The sequence below is a fragment of the Schistocerca gregaria genome, chromosome 3, assembly GCF_023897955.1.
Source record: "Schistocerca gregaria isolate iqSchGreg1 chromosome 3, iqSchGreg1.2, whole genome shotgun sequence".
Taxonomy (NCBI): Eukaryota; Metazoa; Arthropoda; class Insecta; order Orthoptera; family Acrididae; genus Schistocerca; species Schistocerca gregaria.
Window position 1 is genome coordinate 286,610,394 of NC_064922.1, and position 25,791 is coordinate 286,636,184.

The 25,791-nt window shown below is 42.0% G+C and overlaps 1 protein-coding gene and 1 long non-coding RNA gene across 15 annotated transcripts in view; one reads left to right on the forward strand and one right to left on the reverse strand.

The window, feature by feature from the left end:
• The window catches only part of LOC126353762 (serine/threonine-protein kinase tousled-like 2), a 538,693-nt gene that overhangs the window by 454,486 nt on the left and 58,416 nt on the right, over nucleotides 1-25,791 (forward strand). Inside the window, exon 1 of one of the 14 annotated variants that reach the window (XM_050002840.1) lies at nucleotides 22,150-22,435. The exons of 12 other annotated variants lie outside the window; for them this stretch is intronic. The gene's annotated coding sequence lies outside the window, so the exon portion shown is untranslated. Of the gene's footprint in view, nucleotides 1-22,149; nucleotides 22,436-25,791 lie in introns of those variants that run through there. One more of the 14 variants, XM_050002837.1, reaches the window with a different exon arrangement.
• Nucleotides 626-23,956, reverse strand: LOC126353766 (uncharacterized). The gene is made up of 3 exons (XR_007565200.1): nucleotides 23,628-23,956; nucleotides 10,890-11,071; nucleotides 626-880 (listed from the first exon to the last, which is right to left on the reverse strand). It is a non-coding gene; the product is annotated as an uncharacterized LOC126353766 (long non-coding RNA).

Sequence of the window (25,791 nt, forward strand, 5' to 3'; positions counted from 1 at the left end):
GTTAGCTACTTTGCCTTCAGATATACGCATAATTTCTAGCTGTGATACTTGTCTCACTGTATTAAACCTTTAACACAAGATTATATCCCTTACTGAGTAGATTAAGTCATCATTTTAAACTTTTGAATTCGGTGAGTGTGTGAAAGAATAATATTAAATTTTCGTTGCCCCTGAAAACCGTTAGTTAGGCAATCTGCTACGTGAGAATTATCATGAACCAGGTTAGCGGTTTAGTAATACAATTTTTTGTGTGCTTACTGCGTTGTTTTTCCGCAGAAAGCCACTGTTTTTATTTCTTGTAGTGATATTGACATGTTCCCTGGCCAATATTTTGCGTAGTTCATAGTCACCTGTCAGTAGACCGTCCTCACTTTTAGAAATTAAAACTTGATCCTCTGAAATTTGCACCGTTATTATATAATCTTATTTGCTAAAGTCGTATGTCAATTTCTGTAGTATGTTTTCATTACCACACAGTTTCGTCAAAATATAAAAAGCAGTGACTAAGACGCACCGCTAAGGAATGAGACTGAAATTGGTAGGTGATTTGTACATGAACAGACAAACAAATGATTACAGTTTCAGAAAAATTGAATGATTTATTCAAGAGAAAGAGCCTCACAAATTGAGCTAGTCAGCAGCGTGTCGATCCACCTCTGGCCTTTACGCAAGCAGTTATTCCATTTGGTATTGATTAATAGAGTTGTTGGATGTCATCCTGAGGAATATCGTGCCAATTTCTGTCCAGTTAGCGCTTTAGATCGTCAAAATCCCGAGATGGTTGGCGGATCTTGCCCTTGATGGTCCAAACGTTCTCAATTGGAAGAGATCCGGCGACCTCTCTTACCTTACATTGACACTTCACCCTTCTCAGTCATCCCTGGAAGTTCAGATAATCATCACGGAATCACCCTGTATTTTCAGAGAAAATAAATAAGACACTGAGTATCCCAGAGATGTGGTGAAACATGTTTGAGCAAACAAAACTTAACTGTGCTTTGCTAGATGACGGACACTGTTGATTAGGTAGATATGCTCTCTTCGGATGTAGCTCGATAATATAATTACCATATTTATTAATTCTTTAGTCATTTCTTGGTACAACAGTTTCATATTTAAGACTGAAAAAACGACACTGCGCTTTTGTTCTGCTAATACTGCTTATTCCGAACTGGGCTTTCCAGCTTATCTCCCATCTTCAAGAAACAAATGACTAGCATCCACAAGACACCCTAGAGGGTAGGAAATCAAATATCAGAAACAAAGGAAATGTCAACACGCACAGAATCTTTGGCCATGACATTTGATGGTAACTATGAAGTCGAGCATTTACCACTGCTATCATGCGCCGAACATTATTATATACGGTATCGATAATTTCACACACAATTAAACGCTCACACCTTACAAGTTTATGAATATAATGGTACTAATGCGAGTGAGGAGCAGTCTATTTTACATTTTCTGCCTAATCTCATGACAAAAGAATCTGTGGGTCTTGATAGTAGCTTTGTTTCTCATGATTGGTTTCCTAAACTGTAATCTTTCTTGTGGACGCTAGTTAGTTGTTTACTTAAGATGGTCCAATAAGGCGAAAATCGGTTCTAAAAATTATCAGCAGAACTAAAACACAGTTTGTTTTAAACCTTAATACAATGATTTTCATTAGGTAACCATTTTTCCAAGGCGACCACGACTTTTGTGAAATGGCTCAAGCTGTAATGATATCTTTTTGCTAAGTAACTCACAAACGTCGCGAACAGTAATAGACGTATCAAAATCCCTACATCAAACTCGGGAATTACATTGATAACTCCGCGCCGGCCGTAGTGGCCGTGCGGTTCTAGGCGATACAGTCTGGAACCGAGCGACCGCTACGTCGCAGTTTAGAATCCTGCCTCGGGCATGGATGTGTGTGCTGTCCTTATGTTTGTTAGGTTTAATTAGTTCTAAGTTCTAGGCGACTGATGACCTCAGGAGTTAAAGTCCCATATTGCTCAGAGCCAATTGCACCATTTTTTGATAACTCCGCAAGAAGGCTAATAGTCTGCGTTCTACAACAAACCTGCCGTCTACCTAGTTGTCTTTTACAGGAATGATTATTTCCTTTATTTGACTAATTGTTTTCTAAGTATACAGCGTACAACTTCCTTGGATATTTAACTGAGACATCTGGCTTAGGTGAAAACAATCTTATAAATCAATACATTCCGGCCCAATAGCTGCTATGGTGCACATACAACCTGTACTTTTCCTTCTTTTTCGTGGCCTTTATTCTTGTGTTGGTTGTCGTGCTTGTATGGAGGGCGACAGTCAGACTAGTATCCCACCGTTGTCCACACAATTTTTCTCTTGTCACCGGGGCTCAGTTTGAGGCGGGACTCATCCCTGAGGACAATTTTACACCAGGCCGTGAGTTTCCGGGCCGAAGGCGTGTCTGGAGACGTCCCAGACTGCCGCCTGCCATACGGCCCGACGAACAGGAGTGATGGTCTGAGGTGCCATTTTTTTTTATTTATTTGTGTGTGTGTGTGTGGGGGGGGGAGTTACCCTTTGGGTGCGGCCCAGGGAACCCTCACAGCACAATGATACGTCGACGATATTCCACACCCAGTTTTGTTGTCCTACATGGCAAGCCATCGTGGACTTTAATTACACGAAGATAATGCTCGCTCGCAAACCACTGAAGTTTCTACTTCTTGGCTTCGTGCTTGCCAAAACAAACCTTGGTTAAAGGTCCTAGTCCGGAAATAAGCGCCGAAAAAATCAACGAAAATGGACTTGCTTTAGCCTTGCGCAACCCTCTACTTACGTGCTTCCGAACGCAGATCATGAAGTATAGATTGCCTGCTGAGTATCTGCCAGTGCCCCAGAAATTTCCGCTCTTGATGGACTAGTAACGGTGCACGTACCAAACCTTAGAGAGACCGGTACAGTAATAAAGAAGTCCATTTACCTACACAAGTTTCAGAAGCTGCAACATTTACAACAGTTCAGCCCTGCAAGAAGATATGAAGTGGGCGTAAGATCAGGTGAACGTGCTGTCCACTAAACAGCCCCCCCCCCCCCCCCCCAAATCCACTTCTCAGGGACTGTCTGATCCAGGTGTTTAAGAACCCTCAGTTCAAAGTGCGGCAGGACTCCATATCATAATTACATCTGCTGATAAATAACAAATGGGATACGCAGCAGCAACCTGGGTAGTATCTGTCTGATAAACATTGTGTACGTTGGTGCAGTAAAGCGGGTAGGAGGAACAAACGAGCCTAATGCTTATCACTGACTGTACATGCCCACATGTTGTCTGATATTCTGTGTCGTTGACTCTTAACAACTGTGGCTTGAGAATTCTCATAGGCCAACACATCACTATAGAGACTGTAGGGTCTGGTGAAACGAACTTCGTTCGTGAGAAGTGCACACGTAGGAAAGTGAGGATCGACTGTAAGGCGCTGCAAAAATCATTGACTAAACTCGACACCAGATCCGAAGTCAGCGGGAATCAAAGCTTGCACTTTCCTTTGGATGGTAGGTGTGCAGCTGCATTACCCGTGATACTCTACACACAGTGCTCAGCGAAACATTCATTTAATGTGCAACTGATCGTCGCCTCATCCACTTGAGCAAGCACTGCATCTTCTAAGTCTGGAATCCGTGTAGTTCGTCGTCCTCCTCGTTCGTTGTACTGTGGTACCAGTTGTCCTGTTTCACTTCATCGTTGCAACGTCTTGGAAATATGGTGTGAGGTGGATGTCTTTTACGAGGATATTTGGTCCTGTAGAACCTCTCTCTTCTCCGCTGCTTCCATTTGTTTGTCCATAAACGAATATCATGTTCTGGTTGGGGTGACCGGCGTTAGTACTTCAACTTGTAAACACGGACTGCAATCTATTACTGTACAGACATAGTAAACCATGATTGCTCATGTCTGTACACAGTAAGCCGTCTGTAGAGGATTAGTCAATTTACTATCCGGTCCCCTGCACCCAAGTGCTCCTGGTGATTGCCTACCCTACAGTCTTAGCAATGACAGTACCGGTACATGTATCCCACTGTCAGAGTATGAAAGCGATTTTCGCTCATAACTCTCAACTCGGTCGTTTCCGGACCTGGGTCCCTTGCTTCAAATTGATAGATACATACATCTCCATTATCCCAGAAAGACTGAGATTTTGTAAAATCATGTAATCACCCCATACACTTGGTATAACTAAATTCCATTTACATATTTTCAGGACGTGTAGTGGGGACAAAGACAGTTCGGTTTTTCACATTAACTCGTGTCCGGAAGCGTACCGTTTTCCCGATTACAAGTAGGACTGGTTGTGACGACCACCGACGCCAACACAATACTGCACCTCCATACCAATTTCCATACACACGATCACTAGTGTCTGGTCCTCCAGGATTCTTCGCAGCTATACCCCACTCCAGTAGGTCTTCATCGGATTCCACATGGGTCTCGCAAATCTAAGATAGTAGTCCAGCGGGTTCAAGTCAGGAGAACGTGCAGGCTAAGCAACCGGGCCACCACGCCCTATCCACTGTTGCCCAAATCGTTGGTCCTGATGATCTCGGACCGCACTTGAAAAAGGGGTGGTGCGCCATCGTTCTGGGACCACGTGTTCTGAAGCACATGTAGTGGCACATCGTCCAAGAGCCCATACAGTACGCACCGGGGAATCGCATGTACGCGGTACCTGTGGAGTGGTGAAAGAAGTATGGCCCAATCACACGTCTCTCCAGGAACTCTGTCCAAATGTTCAGATCGTATCGTCCCTAAAATCCACGAGGGCGCGCAGCATGCGGGTTTTCATCAGCGCATACATGACTGTTTTAGGAACTGAGAACACGTGCCCTGGTGAACTCGGCTTCATCTGTGGAAACGATACGCTATGGGAAATTGAACTCATACACACAAAGGTGCAAGAACCAGGTGCAGAAGTGGGTTAATGACACAATATCCTGTTGGCTGCATTGGCTGTACTTTCTGCGCATAGTAAGGTTGTAGCTGCTCTCGCGTAGGACACACTACACAGTTCGGTGATGAACACACAGTCTATTACCCGGTAAGGCGAAGTGGTAATGCGACAGTAACGGAATCTAACTTGATCACGTCACTCGGTACAATCACTCTTCTATTAAAGTAGTGCACGTTATTGCTTTAGAAGCACATCCCAACCGTAAGGCATTACTAAACAGCCTACACCACAGCAACAAGACATCTCTGAAAATGGATGCAAAACACTAAAAGTTGATACTTCGCAAAACACGATCCCATGGAAATCTTAACAGTAAAGTAAGCGCGCAGTACAAACATGGAAGGTGAGAGTGGAAAAAGCGAGCAGGCATAATGGCTTCCTGTTAACGTTATTAAGGAATTTATCGTACCGGCAGAGAAGGCGACGGAACGTGCAGCCGAAATGTTAAAGTTGGTTTGCACATTACGGAACGGGGGACAATAAGCCGGACAGGGTGGATTTCAGGTTTCTACGCCCAAGACGAAAATGAAAGGTATTAATCATAAGTATTCCAATGACGATATGGATAATGTTATCAGGCAGCAGTTTCTACACTGTTGCGCACAATATAAAGAAATACCAGCTTTGCAAAAACTGCGCAGGTTTTGTCACTTCTAAAGGCAACCAAGGAAGCTCACAGAAGAATTGTTTTGTCTATGGGATTTAGTTTTAAAAGGCGCTGTTATGTGCGAACGAGAGGACTTGCAAAAAGAAAGTGCTACATTAGGTTTTTACGGAAGAATGAAGCAAAAATGGTTCAAATGGCTCTGAGCACTATGGGACTTAACATCTATGGTCATCAGTCCCCTAGAACTTCGAACTATTTAAACCTAACTAACCTAAGGACAACACACAACACCCAGCCATCACGAGGCAGATAAAATCCCTGACCCCGCCGGGAATCGATCCCGGACGCGGGAAGCGAGAACGCTACCGCACGACCACGAGATGCGGGCAGAAGAATGAAGCATCAGAAGCAAAGCAGTCAGTGGCTTTATATGAAACATGGATTTTCGCACAAATTGTACCGTAAATAAATGTTGGAAAAGGGACAGTGCAACGCGGCGTATTGTCGAATAAAAGTGCTGGTCTGCGTTTAATTGTTGAGCATGCAGGTGGTGACAGGGATTTCTTTAAAGATTGACTTCTCACAATTATATTACTCAAAAACCAGTACGTCGACTATAGCTCAGAAATTGAACTTCTTTTTTTTTTTTTAATTTATTTGAGTAGACTCACATTTTATCTTTCTTTGCGGAAGCAAGATGCACAAATGCTGAAATATTTTCAAAATTTAAACAAAACGAGACAAATTGACGGCAACGGTATTATTCTTCGTTGCAGGCTAATTTGTAAATTATTTTAACATTTTCCCCTTACTGGCAAACGCTCTTGTCCACAATCCTTTGCTGGTGACAAAATGTTCGGTAACACACAGTGGGAGGGGTGGGATCGCCTTTTTGAAACCATTTGTAAGGTTAATACGATGATTAAAACAACGTGACAAAGGATCAAAAATAAAATAAATTCAGTTAATTGCAGTAAAATAATGAGTTATTTTGATAAAGGATTAAAAATGAAAATTTCGAGGTATCCGTAGCGATTCGAACTTTCAGACTATATTTCAGTAAGAATATGACTTAACCCCTACGGTACAGCACTGCTCTGGACAACGCTGCTAATTTTAATGCTCCAAAGTTAATGCTGGTCCCTGCCGCCCACTAATAGGCGTTCCAACATTCATTGGAGGCGGTAGGGGTTTTAAAAACACACACATTAGGTTTTCATAAGATACTGAGATAAACTACTTGGTAAGTATTGATTATATGCTTTAACTTGCTCTATCTCTGCTTTATAAATTTCTCCCTTACTTTATAAAGTACCGTTATTGTGCAATCGACGGACCGTTAGAAAATTTTACTACTTATGGGGATACAAAAGTGGGCGGTAGGTAAAATAGGTTGACTAATCCAGCTCTAGAGAATCACGCGAATTTTGATTAGGTGTGGATAATCTCACATAACTGACTTGATCAAATCGCAACAGTAGATTAGCAAAATCCATTCGTGTTAGGCGGATGGCACTCAGAAACCGAGATTTGACCGGGTTAGCAAAATATATTCGGGACTACCATGTAAACATGGCAGAGAACATCGCATTCGGATTTCGAAATTAGATTTTCGTTTTCTGCAAATTGTGTTGCTTGTCGACCTGGTAATTAGGCAGATGGCGTGTGACACCGACCTTCTTGTAAGAATACTAGACTGTACGCCAGTATTACTCCCACACCCACGACCTCCCTCTTCAGAATGTTTTTCGGGCGTTAACAGGACGGTGCTGCCACCATATCGAGATTACCACATCGCTGTGCTGAATATAATACCTGATGTGTTTCTGGTACTAGTCATCGCGCTTTTCACACTGCGTGAAGTAAAGCCTATTCAAACGGGTGGGGCACCACAGTCGGCCCGCTGGTGCAAAGGAGTGCGAAGGGATCTGGCGGAACTGAATGGCATTTAAACAAATCTGTAATGGGCATAGGACATCAGGTGATCGATGAATGGCGTACATAATACTCTAATCTGTCGCCGAAAGTGCGGGAGATTTGATCGTGTAGTGTGGTATTTCAGTGTATATGATGTGTTATTATATCAAATACACATGTGAGGAACAGCCACACAATAAATTATACATCTCACGTTTTAGTATTTTTTATACATTTCGTAAGACGAAAACCATGAAATAAATAAGCACCATTGCACCGAGTCCTCAATTTGTTAATGCATCTTTAAGCGCTTGGGTTCATTAAAATATTACTCAGGACTTTTCCTGTAAGATAAAAGTGAAAAAAAAAAGAAATTTGACAACAGAAACAATCGTAACTTGTGACAGACAATATTACTACATATTCACGAAGGAGTTGCATCATGACGATCCAGAGTGGTCATTAGGGTGAATCACATACCATAGCGGGTTGAGTGACGAGCGAGGGATTATTGTGTGACAGACTATGCAGTTTTTTTCCATTGCAACCTCCACAGTTTTTATGTTCGTTTTATGTCATTCTTACTGCTGCTGACAAATTGCATCTTGCACAACCATGAACGGATAACTTCATAATGTTTTATATTATTTGCAGTACCATTGAAGGTGTTACGTGTAGCTCTGTATTTTCGTAATTATTTGTATGGTCTCTCATCCTTTTGTCCTGTCCCTTTCTGTATCTGTAGATAATCTACTAGTCAGATCGAAAGTGATGATCATCAGGTATAAAAAGTGTAGTGACCCGGACGGCGTTTCTCATTCTTCATCCGTGTTACGTGGAGCACACACATAGGACAGCTCAAATGGCCATCCGCTTATTCATATATTTGGAGAATATAGAATAAACTCTTGAAAACCTGAATGAGGTCAATTGAAGAAAAATTACTGTATACGGCGGCCGGCTTCTGCGAATAATCTTCATTTCCGTGCTTAACCTTCCTTAGGGACTACGAAGCCAAACTTTTATGTGTAGGAGCAAGTACAAGAGCATATTAATATTGGTTATCTACGTAGATCTATCTATCTATCTATCTATCTATCCATCCATCCATCCATCCATCCATCCATGTACGTATTTACGTGTGTATGAAGCGGCAAGATACTAAAATGTCACAAAAAATGAATTTAAAATTAACCGCATTGTATCTTTTGCTTTTTCTGGCACGTCTCTAATGTCATCACGTTGTGCAATAGAAAAAAGTGGTTTGTCTTTTGGTGCACAAGGGACACAGTTGGCACCAATGATAGACGCTAGGCATCTTCAGAGTGAGTCAGTACTGAAAGGTAAGGCTAGTGTGTGTGTGTGTGTGTGTGTGTGTGTGTGTGTGTGTGTGTGTTTTGAGGGGGGGGGGGGGGGTTGAAGAGGAGCGCCAGCGACCCATATAAGGGGAAGTGAGCGCCTCCCACGCCACGCCAGGCGCTCTGCGCATCGCGACGCGCCGTTTCACTTTCTGTCCACAATGGCGGCCCGCGTTGTTGCCGTGAGCGCCGAGCGCTGCCGGGCACGCCCCGCCCGTGTCGCTGCGCTCGAGGCGCTCACGTTCATCTGGTCAGGAAGTAGCCGGCAGGTGGTCTGAGGGCAGTGCACAATCCACTCTCTGAAATTCTAAGCACATAGACTTGACTCATTTATTCCTTCCGTCGTTCTCTGAACTGCAGCTGGTTTTGTTTCCCCAGTAGGAATTCACTTTCGCAAAATTCTTTACGTCTTTCGTTCCACTTCTTTAACAAGCACACGATGTCCTCGTTACTCTCGAAGCCTACAGATATGGCTTCCGTGGTCCAACGTTGTGGTCTTCAGTCCCAAGACTGGTTTGATTCACCTCTTCACACCGGTCTTTCCTGTTTGAGCTTCATCGTCCCTACATAAATCTGGAATTGCTAACTGTAATCAAGACTTGGTCTTCTCCACCCCTCTCCTCATCCCCCACCCCTCTCCTCATCCCTATTTCTTTGTAATTCAGGATGTGCTATATGTATCGATCCCATTATTTACTTCAGTTGTACCATAAATTTCTTTTTCCCGTGATTTCATGCAGTACCTACTCATTAGTTATCCGATCTCCCACCGTACAGTCTTCAGAATTATCTTGCAGCACCACGTTTCAAAGCCTACTGTTCTCGTCTTGACTGAAAGGATTTTATTCCAACATTTCGCAATTGTACAAGTCGTCACTCAAGTCTCCCTAACACTTAAATTTCTATTGGACGTTAAGAAATTTCTCTTTTTCATAAATTCTTTTCTTGATGCTGCCAGATTGCATTTTATATCTAAATCTACGTGATTACTCTGCTATTCACAATATAGTGCATTGCAGAGGGTTTAGTGAACGACCTCAAAGCTGTCTCTCTACCGTTCCACTCTCGAACGGCACGCGGGAAAAACGTGCACTTAAATTTTTCTGTGCGATCCCTGATTTCTCTTATTTTATCGTGATGATCATTGCTCCCTATGTAGGTGGGTGCCAACAGAATGTTTCCGCAATCTGAGGAGAAAACTGGGCCTGCTCTTGTCGCCGAGCGGTTCTAGGCCCTTCAGTCTGGAACAGCGCGACTGCTACGGTCACAGGTTCGAATCCTGCTTCGGGCATGGATGTGTGTGATGTCCTTAGATTAGATAGGTTTAAGTAGCTCTAAGTTCTAGGAGACTGATGACCTCAGATGTTAAGTCCCATAGTGCTCTGAGCCATTTTAAGAAAACTGGTGATTGAAATTTCATAAGAAGATCCCGCCGCAACGAAAAAGTCTTTGTTTTAATGATTGCCATTCCAATTGACGTATCATGTCTGTGACACTATCTCCCCTATTTCACAATAATACAAAACGAGCTGCCATTCTGTGTACTATTTCGATGTCAGCCGTCAGTCCCACCTCATGCGGATCCCACAACCGCACAGCAGTATCCCAGAAAAGGGCGGACAAGCGTAGTGTAAGCTGTCTCTTTGGTAGTCCTGTTGCACCCTCTAAGTGTTCTGCCAACGATTCGCAGTCTTTGGGTTGCTCTTCCCACAATATTATCTATGTGATCGTCCCTTTCTTACTTCGGCTATCGTCAGTTGTTTCGCTACCCATATAGCAAATTCTTCTGCTTACAACTTATTCCTTCCTAATCTAGCTCCCTCCACACCTGTTGATTCAATTAGACGACGTTCTGAGGGAGGTAAGAGGTAGGTCGCGTTTGTTTGGGTGGTGTGGCAGTACTGTCCATCCCAGTTAGCAAATCTTATTGTTGTGCGTGCACCTTAGAGGTGCTCCTGTTGTGATCTTTCCTTCTCATATTGTATAAGTTCGTTAAAGGCAGATACTATTTTATCGACGATTTACCTGAAAGTAGCTGGTTCTGAACTTTGCAGTCATAAAACCGACGAAATTATTACTTCCCTTCAGCGTCTTGTCTGTATAGATGGTAACACCTTTCTGTGAATCTTCGGTGCTGACGTGCACTGACATCTGTTGAGGAATTTGCTCGCGGCATGTTGGCGTAGTAAAGTATCATGGTAGTAATTCTGAAACATCAGGAAATTGATTACATAATAAAAGACAAATCAGCTGCTCTTCATAACATTAACGTAGTGCTTATCGTTACGTAGCTACATTAGATGATGCATTTCTTTTTGGCCGGCCTTTGGTAATTGCAGGCAACACAAAACTATCGACAACAGGAAACACACTGGACTCGCATTCGGGAGGACGACGTATCAAACCTGCGTCCGGCCAGTCCTTACTTAGGTTTTCCGTTATTCCCCTAAATCGCTTCAGGCAAATGCTGGGATTGTTTTTTTGGAAGGGCACGGCCGACTTCCTTCCCCATCCTTCCATAATCCGATGGGACCGATGACCTCGCAGTTTGGTCCCCCCCCCCCCCCCCCCCCCCCCCCCCCCAGACAACCAACAACCAACAAACAGCAAACACTGCGGCCAGAGAGATTTCGTCTTCATTGGAGCATTAGCCCTCTTTTTTTAGGCATAGTACTTGTGATGCTATCTGTGTAACTGCACAATTCATTGATGCATCTTACATTCAAATATCTCCTTCATTAATGACTCGTAATTTTCCTTAGTCTTGCGATCTTTCATATCCTGTGTTCTGTTTTTCCTCTTTCGTAGCCACATATAAGTATTCTGTGGCATACATTAATGCTTCCTCTTTATTTGTTGTATAGTCGGATATTGTGATTGTCCTATTACACAGTTCTAAAATTCCCTGTTCTTGGTGCACCTCGTTCCTCGTTTATAAGTAACTTAAATTACTATCAAAATTGAGTGACACTGTTTTTAATTTACATCCATCTCGTTAAAACAGCCTGATGATTCGTTTCGACCTGAGAACGGTTCACACAGCCGCTTATACCTCGTCCTACAGTTCAACGTGAAAACCCAAATACGGTGTAAGTAGAGTTAATCTAAGTGTGTGAAATCTTATGGGACTTAACTGCTTAGGTCATCAGTCCCCAAGCTTACATACTACTTAATCTAAATTATCCTAAGGACACACACACACACACACACACACACACACACACACACACACACACACACACGAGAGAGGACTCGAATCTCCGCCGGGACGAGCCGCACAGTCTATGACTGCAGCGCCTAAGACCTCGCGGCAAGTAGCCTTATACAGTTACACTTATACAGACTTAACGTTGTTTGAACTGCCACAGAAAAGTTGGGAATCTTAGGCTTCTTATTTTGACTTCCAATAAGGTATTGAGCAAATTCACTTAAACTGTTTGGAAAGGGTCTAGTTGTATATCCTGCCTGGACTTCAGACGTTTATATCTGGCGCCACAACGTTCAACCGTTACGACATGGCCCCTTATATCGCAACTGGTCTACGCTGCTGCCTGTCGCTCTAGTTGTAATACTGGATTACAGTAAGAAATAAGGTTTATTCATTTCTCTCTTGTACCTATTGTTATGCAAGAATTGAATTTATAAATTTGAAGACACAACCTAGAATTCTAATCACTCCTTTGTATCCGAGAGCACCGAGACCACCCTTAATTACTTTTCAATATGAGTAAAGTCTAATATGGTTTGAATATCTACAAGGACACGAGTATAAGCCACGTACGTATAGACATATGTAATAATTGTTTCATGTCGACGAATTCTGAACGTCAGTGTGTTCAATCGTTTCTTTGATTCTTTGTGCCGCATGTTTAGTACTGCGTTATGTGGTTGTGATTGCGTAGTTTATATTACTTGCGCTAAGTGGGACATAAAGGAAAATTATTCAGAGCAGTCGTTGAAAAGGACAGCTATTACTGCGAGTTAGAATAAAACAAGAGTAGTTCGTGTGGTAAGTGGATTTCATTATACCGTTTTTGAAATTGTTTCTATAACGGAGAAGAAATAAGTATAATTTACTGTTTCAGTTGCTGCGTTTAACGTAACTAAATGGAAATTCTTATACTATCACTTGGTTCTGGTATTTAGCACACCTGTATAAGGCTGGAAGTGTACTGGGATTGAAATTCTACTGTAACTGCAGTCCCCTTCCGTAATTGACTTGGTTATTGCGTAGGAGACGAATGGTCAGAGGGTACATCTCTCTCCAATTAGATCCTATCCTCTGTAGACAGTACGCTGTGCAAACGAACTTTTGAGTTCATGCCAGCTGCACTTCATTCTAAATAGTTTATTTAACCACCAAGATGGGCGTAAGTAGCGCTGCTGCGAATATGCCTTTCTCTCAGCGCATACGCTAGTTGTTATTGGTTTCACAAACACGAGCTAGCCTTCTTCGTGACAGCACAAGAGATATTTTATTATGTGTTGTGTTGGGGCGACTGGGCTACCTGCTTCTTGTAAGGAAAGCGACAGGACTGCCCCTTCACTGTTAAAGCTGAGCGGAAAGAAGATGGTCTGACGCCCCGAACTAACTTGCAGAGCAGGAAAACCGCGCGGTTGTCTCTGCGATGAGGTTGCGTAATGGTTCGCTATTCGCATGCGGTTTCTCGTTTACGTAACTACAGTGTTGCGCCTCGAGGATCGTCCGACCGCTAAAAAAGCAGTGCTTGTGCGCCGGTTGAACGTGTCCGCAGTGATGCTGTTTTTGTACACCGAACAGTATTCTGGCCACGAAGAGCTACACTCAGTAGGTCAGTAACTAGAATCTTCGGTACAGCTTCTCCTCTGATAAAGCTATCACGTGATAACCTTTTGCGCAGTAGTCTTGGGCAGCCTTCTGATGAGAATCAAACAGAAAGGGAATAAAATTAAATAGGGACTTCCAGTACATACACCACAGTCTATCAAAACCAGTAAGACTGATTTATTAATATAGTTAGCTTTTGCTCACTATCGCATAATAGAGTATTTACGACAGGATTTTCATCTTCTGATGTGCAGAACGTTCAGATAATTGGTGCAGTCGCTTGATAGCGAAGATCGTAAACGATGATCCAATTCCTATCTCCTGCAGTACCTAATCCGACCAGGCTGTCGTAGCACTCGCAGTACCACCACCAGAAACAAACTATAGGCTATATGAAAACCATTATGTACCCATTATCCTCTCTTCCACAGGAAGAAGACTCGCACCTTAGTAAGAGAGGCTGTGCGAAGCAAAGAAAAACATCACTGATCGAATCTGAGGATGGGACCCCCGTGATGAGTTCGAACAGCTCATTTGGACCAGTGTAGTCCGCGAAATACAGAGATAAGGCGCTAAAATCAGTGCCCTGGGTCAAATTTGTAATGTCGTTTAATTTGAGCGAACACTCCTTATGTGAGTAGATTTTAATGTTTTTGTGGAAGCTTCATCAACTGTCAAACGAATTATTCCGAGAATTGTTTATTGCGGAGAGCATATAACGTTTTCCACTGTAGATATGGACGTTCATCTGTCACAGGAAGCATAGACTTCCAGGTCATCACTGAACATCTAGACGTCCTGTTACATTCAATCTTTATTTCATTTTAGATTTTCTCCCGTTACACGGTAACAGTTATGTGGCACTTATCATTCAAGCTAGTTTGTTTATCAGCAAAGGGAAAGCAAAATCTTTTTAATATCGCTGCGCGTATCACGCTTGAAACTAATCAGATGGTTCAGATACAAATATAACACGATAGATAAAATAACTGACTTGCAAAAGAATGCACTGCATCAGTACGATGTGGCCGAAGTTTTCCAAAACACGGGATAACATGATGTGAAGGGACTTTCCATATTCTCTCTCTAAACAGAACGATATATTCCAAGACAATTACATCACATAGTTCTCATCTTCCTGTTGAACTGAGTGATCCTGCACTTACATCATTCGAATTTCAGCGGACATACAGAGCACGGTACTCTAGCATGCGTCTATGACTACGTTTACATGGAGACACATCTTCCGGAAGACGGTAATCAAATTTCGGAAACCGTTTTTCGCTTTCGTATTTACATGTTAAGGCCGGAATAGGACTTCCTAGCGCAGTTAAATATGACGTCCGAAAAACAGCTTTTTCAGCTTCTGATTTAGTCAGTACAACCACTATTTCTCTTCAATTAGATATGAACAGTGGTAGACAGCATCATGCTCAGTCTAATATTTCTGCTTCTCCTTCACTGCACAAGGAGTCACTCCTTCCATATTTAGTTAAAAAAAAAAAGACGTAAGCTGACAACCTAAGCGTGTTTTACAGAAGATTGTGCGTTTATATGAGAGTGAAAAGTCGATTGTGGTAGTGGAAACCCGGCAGCTAGTTACGGATGTGCAAAATCGATTCTGAAGCGGTACTGGAAAATTGGTTTGGAAATCAGGTTTTGGGAACCTCGTGTAAACGTTATATTCAAGATGGCGGTTCACAGCAGCGAGACCTCGAAATGCGGAGATCAGTGTAAACTGACCGTTTCTGATAACTAGTCCCACTTCGCTCTTATTTTTACCGGGATATCTGGCTGTATTAGCGATGGGCTTCTAAGAAATAAGAACTCAATACTGGTAGTTATTTGCCGTTAAAGTGAGCTTTGCCTCGTCTTCTAAGCAGATGCGTTTTTTTCTTTCTTTAATATATATATATATATATATATATATTCCCCCCCTCCCTTTGGTGGTGGTGACAGTGCTGAGTACCATACCTCGTGAAGTGGAAGCAGTGAAGTGGTCCGGATTCTTAGGTGAAATGAAGTGCTGGTGTAAACACTCCTTGGAATTAGTCACTGCAGTGGCGAAAAGATCGACCTCAGTTCTCCGCCTTCTTTTGGTATTATGTTAAGATTTGAAGCCCATTTAGTGAAGCAGTAGACAAAGAGCACTAGCAGAAACTCTTTATGTTGGGGAAGATGAAAGGTAGGTGTAACGACTCTGTGGGACAGGATAGTAACACTTGTTCCTATCCAGTACGAGCACAACGTATTGTCAGCACCTAGCTCATGCTGGATGTCGAATCTGCGAGTAATGGCTATAAACACCATTTGATGTTTGGGGCTAAATACGTGAACGCATTTTTAAATTTCTGCAGAACTGTCACAATAATTCTGGTATATCCCTAGGAATACTTTACTATCAGATACTTTACCAGTTGTCACATAAGTGTACTAGGTGCCAACTTATAAATGTTGTGTATATGCTTGACACTTTTAGCAAGTGCTGAAAAAGTCAAATTAAAAATTGACTTCTTTTCTGAAAACTAGATTCATTCTAGCACGACCGCCGATGATTAAATGTTAGGAAACTTCAGCTTTTTATGGTTTCGTTTACGATTTCAGACAATTTCGATGTGTGTCTCCATAAATAGCTTTCGAACGCTAGCTTTCACAGCCTCGGATTCTGAAATATTACACTCTTTCTATAAATTAGTGTCTTCATCAATCTCAAATGATGGCTGTAGGTTACTTACTAGACGTTTGTGGCACCAGGACGATGCAGAAAATTGTTGTTTTCATTGAAAAGAAGTGGGGAGGAAATGTCACAGTATTTCGTATCAGGGCATATGAAGTCTCATACGAAATATAGATTATATGTTGTCACTCTAGATGTTGATACTTTGCTGTTCATTGACTGCATTATGTTTGGGCGTGGGAGAGGGCTATTTTTGTGTGTTTGAAAGTAATGTAATGTTGAATAATATAGATTATGTGATAAAAATTGAGCGGCTATCCCAGAAATTTCCAAAAGAGTGACATGTATGTCATTTGTGTTAATGCCAATTAAGTACAGAGCTATTACTCGAAGTCATCGTCACACGAGGGACGAGGGAGCTAAATGACGTCAGCACACGGAACGAGCTAGTTAACATGATTCTGTGCTCTAGGGCTCTCCAGCGGCAGTTGTCTGTCTTTATTTGGCTTTCAAATCATACAGTTCGTTTACGGAAATGGACGCACGTGAAATTCCTACTTTAGGTCTATTACACGCATATTTCCTCCCTTGTCCATGTGCTGGTCATGCTCTCTTTGTAGTATACATAAATGAAAACATCAGCATCCATGAACACGTAATACGATAAAAAGTAACAGGTTCAGTCAGTAAAAGGTCACAAAATCAAACGAACTCACTCCTCGCGAAGTGTGCTCTCACAATTATATATATTACAGCAATTATTTCTGTTAAGTTAATGAGGAAGTCTCATTACTTTTTAGAAAAAGGCGAAGATGAAAAAAAATATTGGTTACAGCAGGACACGAGCCCGCTACTCACCATTTTGTAACGTGGCAAGCCTACCAATTACGCTATGGTAATGTTCTAAAATCAGCGACCTTATATTTTGTTTTTCGGTCGTATGAAGGATCTAATCGCCTGTGTGTTGTTGACATTTAATTACAACAAATCCCACAAAGAACACCACTTCTTGACGAATATTCGGTGCTCTGTTGCTTTGAAACGGCATATTTTACAACACCCGTTTTATGGTATAACACCAAGGTAACTGAATATGAAAATTCTTTAACGACCTCGGTGACATTTTTCCGTTATTTCATTACAACAAATCGTACTAATAACGACGCGTTCTCGAGAGATTTAATGTTCTGGTGCTTAGAAATGGCACGTATTCATAGGATGTAAGTAATAACGTAAAACCTACCGAATATGGAATTCAGCTGAACACAATAAATACAGTCTGTGATCTCATAAGTTCTTGTGACACTGAGTGCATTCTTGCTTCTTATTGGTTCTTCTCTACGCGGCACGTCGCCGAAATATGTTTGGTTTAGCGTGACGAAATGGTTCCTCAACTTGAAATAGCAGGAAGTGAGTCACAAAACTCGTAGAGCGCCACGTCGGCGTTAGCCAGTTCTTCCCGTCTGAAGCCGGACTAACGCTTGTTTCTCGGTCATACAATTTGAGGCACCAAGTTGCGAGTGCTTTTGGGTCGTCTTTGAGGAATCGCCAGACACAACGTGAATTGGAGGAACTGTTTGCAGTGCAGTCGTTGTCTCGTGTTTTCTGTTGTTGGTGAAGTGTCATTAGCAAAAACAAGCGCCTCGGTTGTTCCATTTGTTTGCTGTGCACGTTTTTCCTGAGATTCATGTAAGTGGGCGGACCATCGTGCATTTATCCTAAAATCCGCATTCCCATACTTAACAGCCAAGATCTGTGAATTTCGGATGACACTTTACTTCCTAATATTTGAGTTTCGATTACAGACAACCAACATTAGCTCAAGTTCTTATCACGTAGCTGAAGTATCCACCATACCTGTACATGATGTACCAGATTAAAATCTGACCAACATATCTTGTAATAATAGCTGGAATGCACCAGTTAATAGGCTGTATTCCCAAGTGTGTGTGTGTGTGTGTGTGTGTGTGTGTGTGTGTGTGTGTGTGTGTGTGTGTGTAGGGTACGTCACAATTCCTGTTACTGGGTTCTTGACGTTGTGAAAGGAACGTGGTAGACAAGGAACACTTGCCCGGGAAAGATCACCAGTTCACATACCATTTTCGTCCGACTACAACGGCTGCAAAAAGCTGGCACGTTCGCAAGTAGGAGGGTTAACTGTGTTGCTCCATGGACGCGCCGCACTCTATTTTTAAAAAGATGCGCCCTTCGTCACATAGAAGAGAAACCGGCGACGAATTTTGGAAAAGTTAATCAGAGTTCCATTGTCGCCCGTAGAGCGTACAGGTCAGAGCTTATTGTCTCCCCTGTGTGCGTGTCATGAAACATGATTTGAAAGTGGTTCAATCTCCAAACTATTCTACATCCAAATTGTACATTTCCGGAGGTAGGTTCCTTATCAAAACTTCATATAGCAAGTCATCTCTACAATCCCTGGAAGATTGGAATAGGAATTGTGAAACACTGTGAAGAAACCTATTATTGAAATGGTCCTTGTATTTGTAAAACCCATTGTAGGGTTCGTTTAGATTATCCGAGAACTGAAAACTAATATTTCGTTTGTATCGTGAATCGACATGTCTCCGGGAGGCACGTAAAAACTTAATGGCCTATGTTGCCAGGAATGCATTACGGAAAAGTTGTGTGGGTGATCTTTTTGTTATGATTTGCTACACTCGTCTGTAGTCCACTTATGACGAAGCGATTTGTATACAAATTAATAATTTTTCCTTCTGACATTACTTCTGTATCAATCTCGAAGTTACACGGTAAGTATGTCACCGCTAAAATGACTGAGGACGTCGAATGAGTCCTGGTGTGAGATGTTTTTCAGCCAGACTATATCTTCGTTACGACAACTCAATGCTGAAGTAGCCGCTTGCCGCAGTGACGTTTTATCAGTTGACGCATACTCTCCAAACATACGTTCGTGTGGAGGTGCTAGTAGTTGTGTGTGCCTCAGTAAGAATAGCTTCTTATGCCTTTCGGAGAAACGGGTATGTCAGTCTAATCTTTTTGGTGGAAATTATACTTTTTTTTCGTGGCGTATGTTTCTCCTATGCGAAAGACTAGGTTGTTTACCTACCTTCGCATGTTTCCTGTTTTTATTTCAGTCTACCAGATACTGTTAGATTTTTCTTAGAGTCCATGTGGGCTAAGAACTTTGCGAACGTCAAAACCACAGTTCCTGCTTAAATCTTTTGGCTATCACGATTGACCACTGAGAATTTTCAAGTGAGCCATGTTCACTTAAGATTTTGTGTGTAAAAAGACATTTTTGTAAGTTGACGGACTTTGAACATACCAATCATTGAACGAATTAATAACTGAAGAAGCTGCCAAACACACTAACATTCAATTGAAGCACGCTACTTTATCAGTGAAAGAAAGACGTGCTTTACCCTGTCTGCGTGTTCTACTGTGTTTTGTATGATTATCGCAGTGATATAATAGTCGGCTTCTTTATGCATTAGCTCTTCCGATGATTTATAGCTTTGGTATGTTTAAAAACTGTCCACGTGTACAAAAGCTCATGACGCACGTAATCTGAAGTGAAGCTGTGTCATATGAAAATGGTTTGTCGTGATACCGGTAAATTTTAATTTTCGACAAATTAATGTAGTGTCCTAGTGGAAACACTTGTTTTAAGCCTTTCTATCCATTACGTACCCGAACAACTGTATCAGCCGCATGTTCAATGCTAACAATAATCTGCAGTTTCGATGCGACGTGTTATTTCTGTAGCCTTAGCAAGTAAGCCAGCACCATCCTTCATTTGTCGGTTTCTGGCTCAGATAACAATTGCGAGGAACTCCTTGAGAGCGACACAGTTTACGATAAGGGAGCGTGCCGTCTAGTGCCTACGTTCAGGCTGCCAAGCAGATAAAAGCTGCGGCTTTCTGAACTGAGAGCTTAGTCAGCGTTGCTGAAGTGTAAAACTAACCCTTAAATGTTCAGGCGCATGCCTTGTTACGAAGTATTCAGCCAATGCACAGAAACTTTGATAACTCAATAGATGGTTTTTCGAAATTCTATTGGGTAGCAAAGCCCTTACTGAGATCGAACGCAACGCAGTTATCAGTTGTTTTTTTAATATGTATTTCTCTCTCTCTCTCTCTCTCTCTCTCTCTCTCTCTCTTTCTCTCTCTTTCCCCCTCTTCCCCCCCCCCCCCCCTCGTTTCTTCTTCACGAGCACGCGCGCGGTTTTGTGTGTGTGTGTGTGTGTGTGTGTGTGTGTGTGTCAGGGATGGGGAGTGAGCTTCTGAGCGGAAAGATTTTAGACTCTCAAATTTATATTGCAAGTAAGCTTTGCACCCTGATGTTGTGTATTAAATGAATACTGGAATCGCCTTCTTATACTCTGTAAACCCTGGAAGTTTAAATGACCAGGATTTAACCACTTCTGCTGTTCACGGCCACAAAATGTTAACGGAACATATTTTATTTATTTTTTCGTTTTTCTCATTTCTTTTCCCAAATCTACATGTTTTGTCTATGATAAAATACTCTGTAGGACATAGTACATTACAAAAAAAAAAACCTTGTCATTATTAAGAATACTTGAACTATTCCTTCTTGCATTGATGTTTTCTTTTACAGAGCTAAACTACAACAGTGCATTGAACAGCAATTTGTAACATTGAACTTAACTCTATGAAAAAATTAAATATTAATCAAAGCTCAAGTGGGCTCAGTCCAAGCTCGTAGTTTATAATTGTGAGAAGTGAAACGAAAGTTAAATTTTATAATCAAAGGAAGTTAGGTGGTGGGGAGAGTATGTCTTGAAACTGAGAGTGCAGAATGGAGTTTAGTTTCCAGGCAGTGGGAGGAATGAGAAGTTTTATTTCCCGCCCCCCCCCCCCCCCTTGTGTAAAGTTGCTTGTGGAACAGATTTGAATGGAAGAAATCCGGGGACATGGAAAGGCCAGAAGTCATATCCAGTTACATTCATAGGTTGGATACGAAGATACGCGACGAGCTGTACGAAAATCCTCAACAGGAACAACGAAATGGATTATGTATGGGAGCTAGCCATGAACGACGGAAAAAAAACTTCCGGTTACGTAGAGCGGAGTTTCTGTCAATAGGATTTTGAAGACCGTTACTTTGATAGAATACCGCAAATAAAATAAACCAGCGTATGTCACGGGATATTAACGAGGAAACGAATATTCTTATTTAGTTTCTTTATGTAAAAGGTACGTAATGCAATAGTGTAGTGTCACAACAAGGTTTTTCGTGATCAAAGCAAGCGGAGTTATTCTTTATTGTCACAGTGATTCTGTAGTTTTTACTTTTCCAGATTGCGATGTTTAACGCACCTTCACCAAAAAAGTATGTTCGCGTTAAAACATAATAATTGAAACATGCGAAGAAATTGTGACACAGAGAGTATGATAATTAAAAGTTGCTCACTCGTAACAATTACCTTAGGCATAGTGTCCTGGTTTTAAATTCAGAAAATAATTTGACATTTGCCGTAGATTTTGTGCCATTCAGAGTACCCGCATGCCAAGAAATGTTTAGATAGCCTCAGAAATAACAAAACAAAAGAACAGTAATGGCCTAATGGGCTGTTGATGTGAAAAAAGCTTATGTATATGCCCCTTAGATTTATGATAAAAAATAAAAGAGGAGAAACACTAACTTGAAGAGTAACTGCCATTTCACAAGCAAACTGGATACATAAGATTATAGGAATATAATGTATATGTTGTTGGGCTGCGTCGTGCGTAGATGAAAGTTTTGAATGCAGGCAGGCCATCTGTTGGCGACACTGCAAGCTGCCAAGGCCGCTCAGCAGTTGCCCACGCCGTATCATCACACAGCTGGTTTTGGAGCAGTCGTGACAAACCGCCGTGGAGGGGGGAGTGAGAAAAAGAGGAGAGCGTTTAAGATGGTGAATGAAGTTAGAGATTGCGGTCGTGCTACGGACTATGGCATCAAGTGAAAGAAGACCTCGAAGAAGAGAGAAGTTAACTAGCGGGACCAGTGCGACGTAAAGTATATGAGAAGACTGTCCGGAAGCCAAACTCACATTTCGTAAATCGCCATTTGACTACGAGACGACCAATATTTTCCTGGAAGGTTCGTGCTTTTCTTTCTGGTTATCTGCCTCCGGCCACACCACTTGACAATCTACCCCAGCTCTTCCTTGTATTAAATGAGAATGCTTTTGTGAAAGTGTCGGAGGTCACTGCGTGTTTTACAGGATTTGTCGCCTTTCTGTGCAGCTTATTACTTTCTTGCATGTTGTTAGTGGCAACCTTACGCGAAAAGACGGTGAGCGGAGGGGGGTAGAAGAAGCAGGCTCGGCTGGATGACTGCTAGTGATCTCTCCTTTGCTAAGATTCGACTGGGAAGAGATACAAGCCTAGCTAGTTTGATCTGTTTACCATTCCTGGTGATCAAGAAGTTAAGGTTTCCTTGGCTCTATATAATATACTGTAACGTCCGGGAGTGTGTAGCGGTTTTTGCTTCTCAGATGGTTCAAATTGTGGCTTAAGTGCCACCAACAGTAGTATCTAAAGATAACACAAATTCACGCTTCACGAACAAATATGGGGCATAGTTCCAACAGGGAAAAGACTTCACGTTTTGCAAATGCATTTGTTTTTAATAATTTCAAATACTGCAACTTGGACAAAACATTCGAAGTGTTAGTAATCTTACCAGTTAAACTTTTGTGGATGAAATCGATGTATATCCGGACTTCTGCGCCAATGCAGTTTAATAAAGAACAACCTTCAGCTGTGGCAATACAGCGTCTTGTTGCTCAGTGATCGCCTGCAAACTGTTTTCTGCGCCGAATCTGTCACGCCAACTGGCGATGAGATGTCTGTCTCACAGTCAGCATCTTTGACGTCACGTTGGTATCGCGCCGCGGTAGTAAACATCAGCTGGATGCAATGGATAAATGATACGCCATCTTGCTCCACTCCGGAAGCTCGGCTCCATGTGTTTCATTGACATCAAGCGAAAAATAGTGAGGAATACATGCATTACTTTGACACACAGGGGATAGGTCATTAAAATAAGTACGATGTTGCTTGTTGGTTAAAATGCAGAGTAACTTATTTCTGATAGGGATTACCGTCTACATATTGATACGGACATTGTTACTTACAACCTAATAGCGTATTACGTTTCCCATTCGCACACGTAGGTCACAGGCATGCAAATGACTTGCTGACAGATTCCGACTAGCAAGAAATATGAAGACAAGTAACATCACGTTCACGTACAACAAAAAAAGTGCAGTCGCATGACACTGAATTACCGACATCGTCCACGTTGGTATTTTTGCGGCTATCCATGAAGTCCGCCTTGACGCTGCTAGCATGGCACACAGTGAAAACAGTGCTTATGCCCGAGCTGGTAGTTATTTTTCGCTGGCGAATCGGCGTTGTTTTAAGCCGACAGCTGCAAGCGACGAGATTTGCTGAATTACATGTCACTCTGCTGAAAACTCGTACGTAGATTGAGCCATGTGTGACTGTCGGTTCGTTGCATGATATAAATCCCCTCTCAGATTGTTACCGAACCGCCTCCGCCGACGCGCGAGAGGCGACTGGCGGCAGCACGTGGTGAAGGCGCTGGGCGAAGCCGCAAATATCCGAGAGCTCCCGAGCTCGACCGAAGGGTACCGAGCACAGCCCGCGGTCGACACACTGGCCCCTCTGCTGTTTCCTTTGCGGAAATTTAATACTTTCCCGTGGTAATATCAGGTACAGTACTTCTGCACAGTAATGCCGGGCATGGTCCTATGAATTCACACACACACAGTCAGTGGAGCACGACGGGGGAAGTAGTGGATTGGTGCATTCTAAGTTCGGAATGAGCTGAATACAGTAAACACTAGGTTTAATTTTGATTTTAGTCTACAGACAACTCTAAATCGAGAGTGCACTCAGAGTACTCACAAATTTTGTCCGTCTAAGGGGAGGCAATAGATACTTCCGAATAACATACGACGTACGCCTTTTTTCGTTTGACGCAGCTCCATGCCTATGAATTCTGTTAAAAGGCGAAAAGGACAGTTAAAGAGGCAAGGGTGTATTACGTTCATGTACGAATTTTGTCAGTCAGTATCAGGTATTTAGTTGCCAATGTGTCTTTTACTTACAAGTGGTGATATGTTGCTTCAATTTCATCATTGCTTGAAACTGATAGTAGCAAAGTGTAAACCTTGTAAAAACGTCTGTTTGCTTTGGCTTGTTCAGAGCTTACTCCTTAACATCAGTTTTTGATCCGTTCTTCATTAGTCTTTCCTACGGTGAGGTGCAAGAGTCTATCCCATCTCATTCCTTCTTACACATGCACATGACAGAAGCGATTTTGTGCTGTTTCGGTTAATAAGGGTGTATGTACGATTACTGTCTATGTTTTACTATCATTTTGCTTCCGGAGTATCGTTCTAGATATTACTGCCCATCATTCTTACACTGAGTTAGCCACTTGACAATGTTGCACTCCAGTTTTAAAGCCTCTCAACATGTATGTATAAAAAATTAAATTGAAAGCTGCGTAGTTCAAGATTTTTGCACTGATTTGTCAGTCTTACGTAAGTCACTCTTTCTCCTACATGGCAGTACTCATAAACACTCAGGCGTCGTAATTACTTTTTATGCGTTATCACAATTTTTTGAGTCATTTCACGTCGTTTCTGCACATTCTCTGCTGTTTGGAAGTTTGATGATCTTAAGGCTGCCAGTAGACAGAAACTTCGTGATGTTTGGGTGACCCTGCCCATAGAGCTAACCAGCCGACCAACTGCATGTCCGTTGCACAAGTAACACCGCGATGTAGCTATGGATGAAACAAGCTGTACATGTCGTGAAAGTATCAAACCTGATCAGTGGAAGCTCTTACACTTAATTATAGTGTATATTGAGAATATTGTGGTAAGGGAACGGTTACAGTATACTATGTAGCGGAGGCTGATTCCGTGGTTTTTAATACATTTAGATGAAATTATTTTCTGGGGACAATTAGGATTACAAAAAGCTTTTCTTGCATGTTTCAGCGTGATTGTGGATTTCATAAAGTGTCCATATGACACGCTGTAATCAACAGAAATATCACAAAAATTGAAAGCTAATACACCTTTGTTTTCTTAATCTGAACCTCATATTAGAAAATAATTTCGATACGATTTTGCACCAGAAGAAAAAAAAATTGAAGCAGTACATTTCAGATATGTTTTTGATGCGATAGTCCCTTCTCAGTGTTATACTGTGAGCGACTGCGGACAAGTGACAGTCATTTTCGTTTTATTGGGCTTTCGAGTTAACCATGTTCTTGATCAGGCGAGAAATAGTAGTAGTGCTTCTTGTTCTACTTTCCGATAATAGTTCTTTGTGAAAGCGAAATAGAAACAGGTTGTCTAAAGATTTATGTCTATGTCTAATGTCTAAACTGAATGCTGTACTGTTAGAGGCATA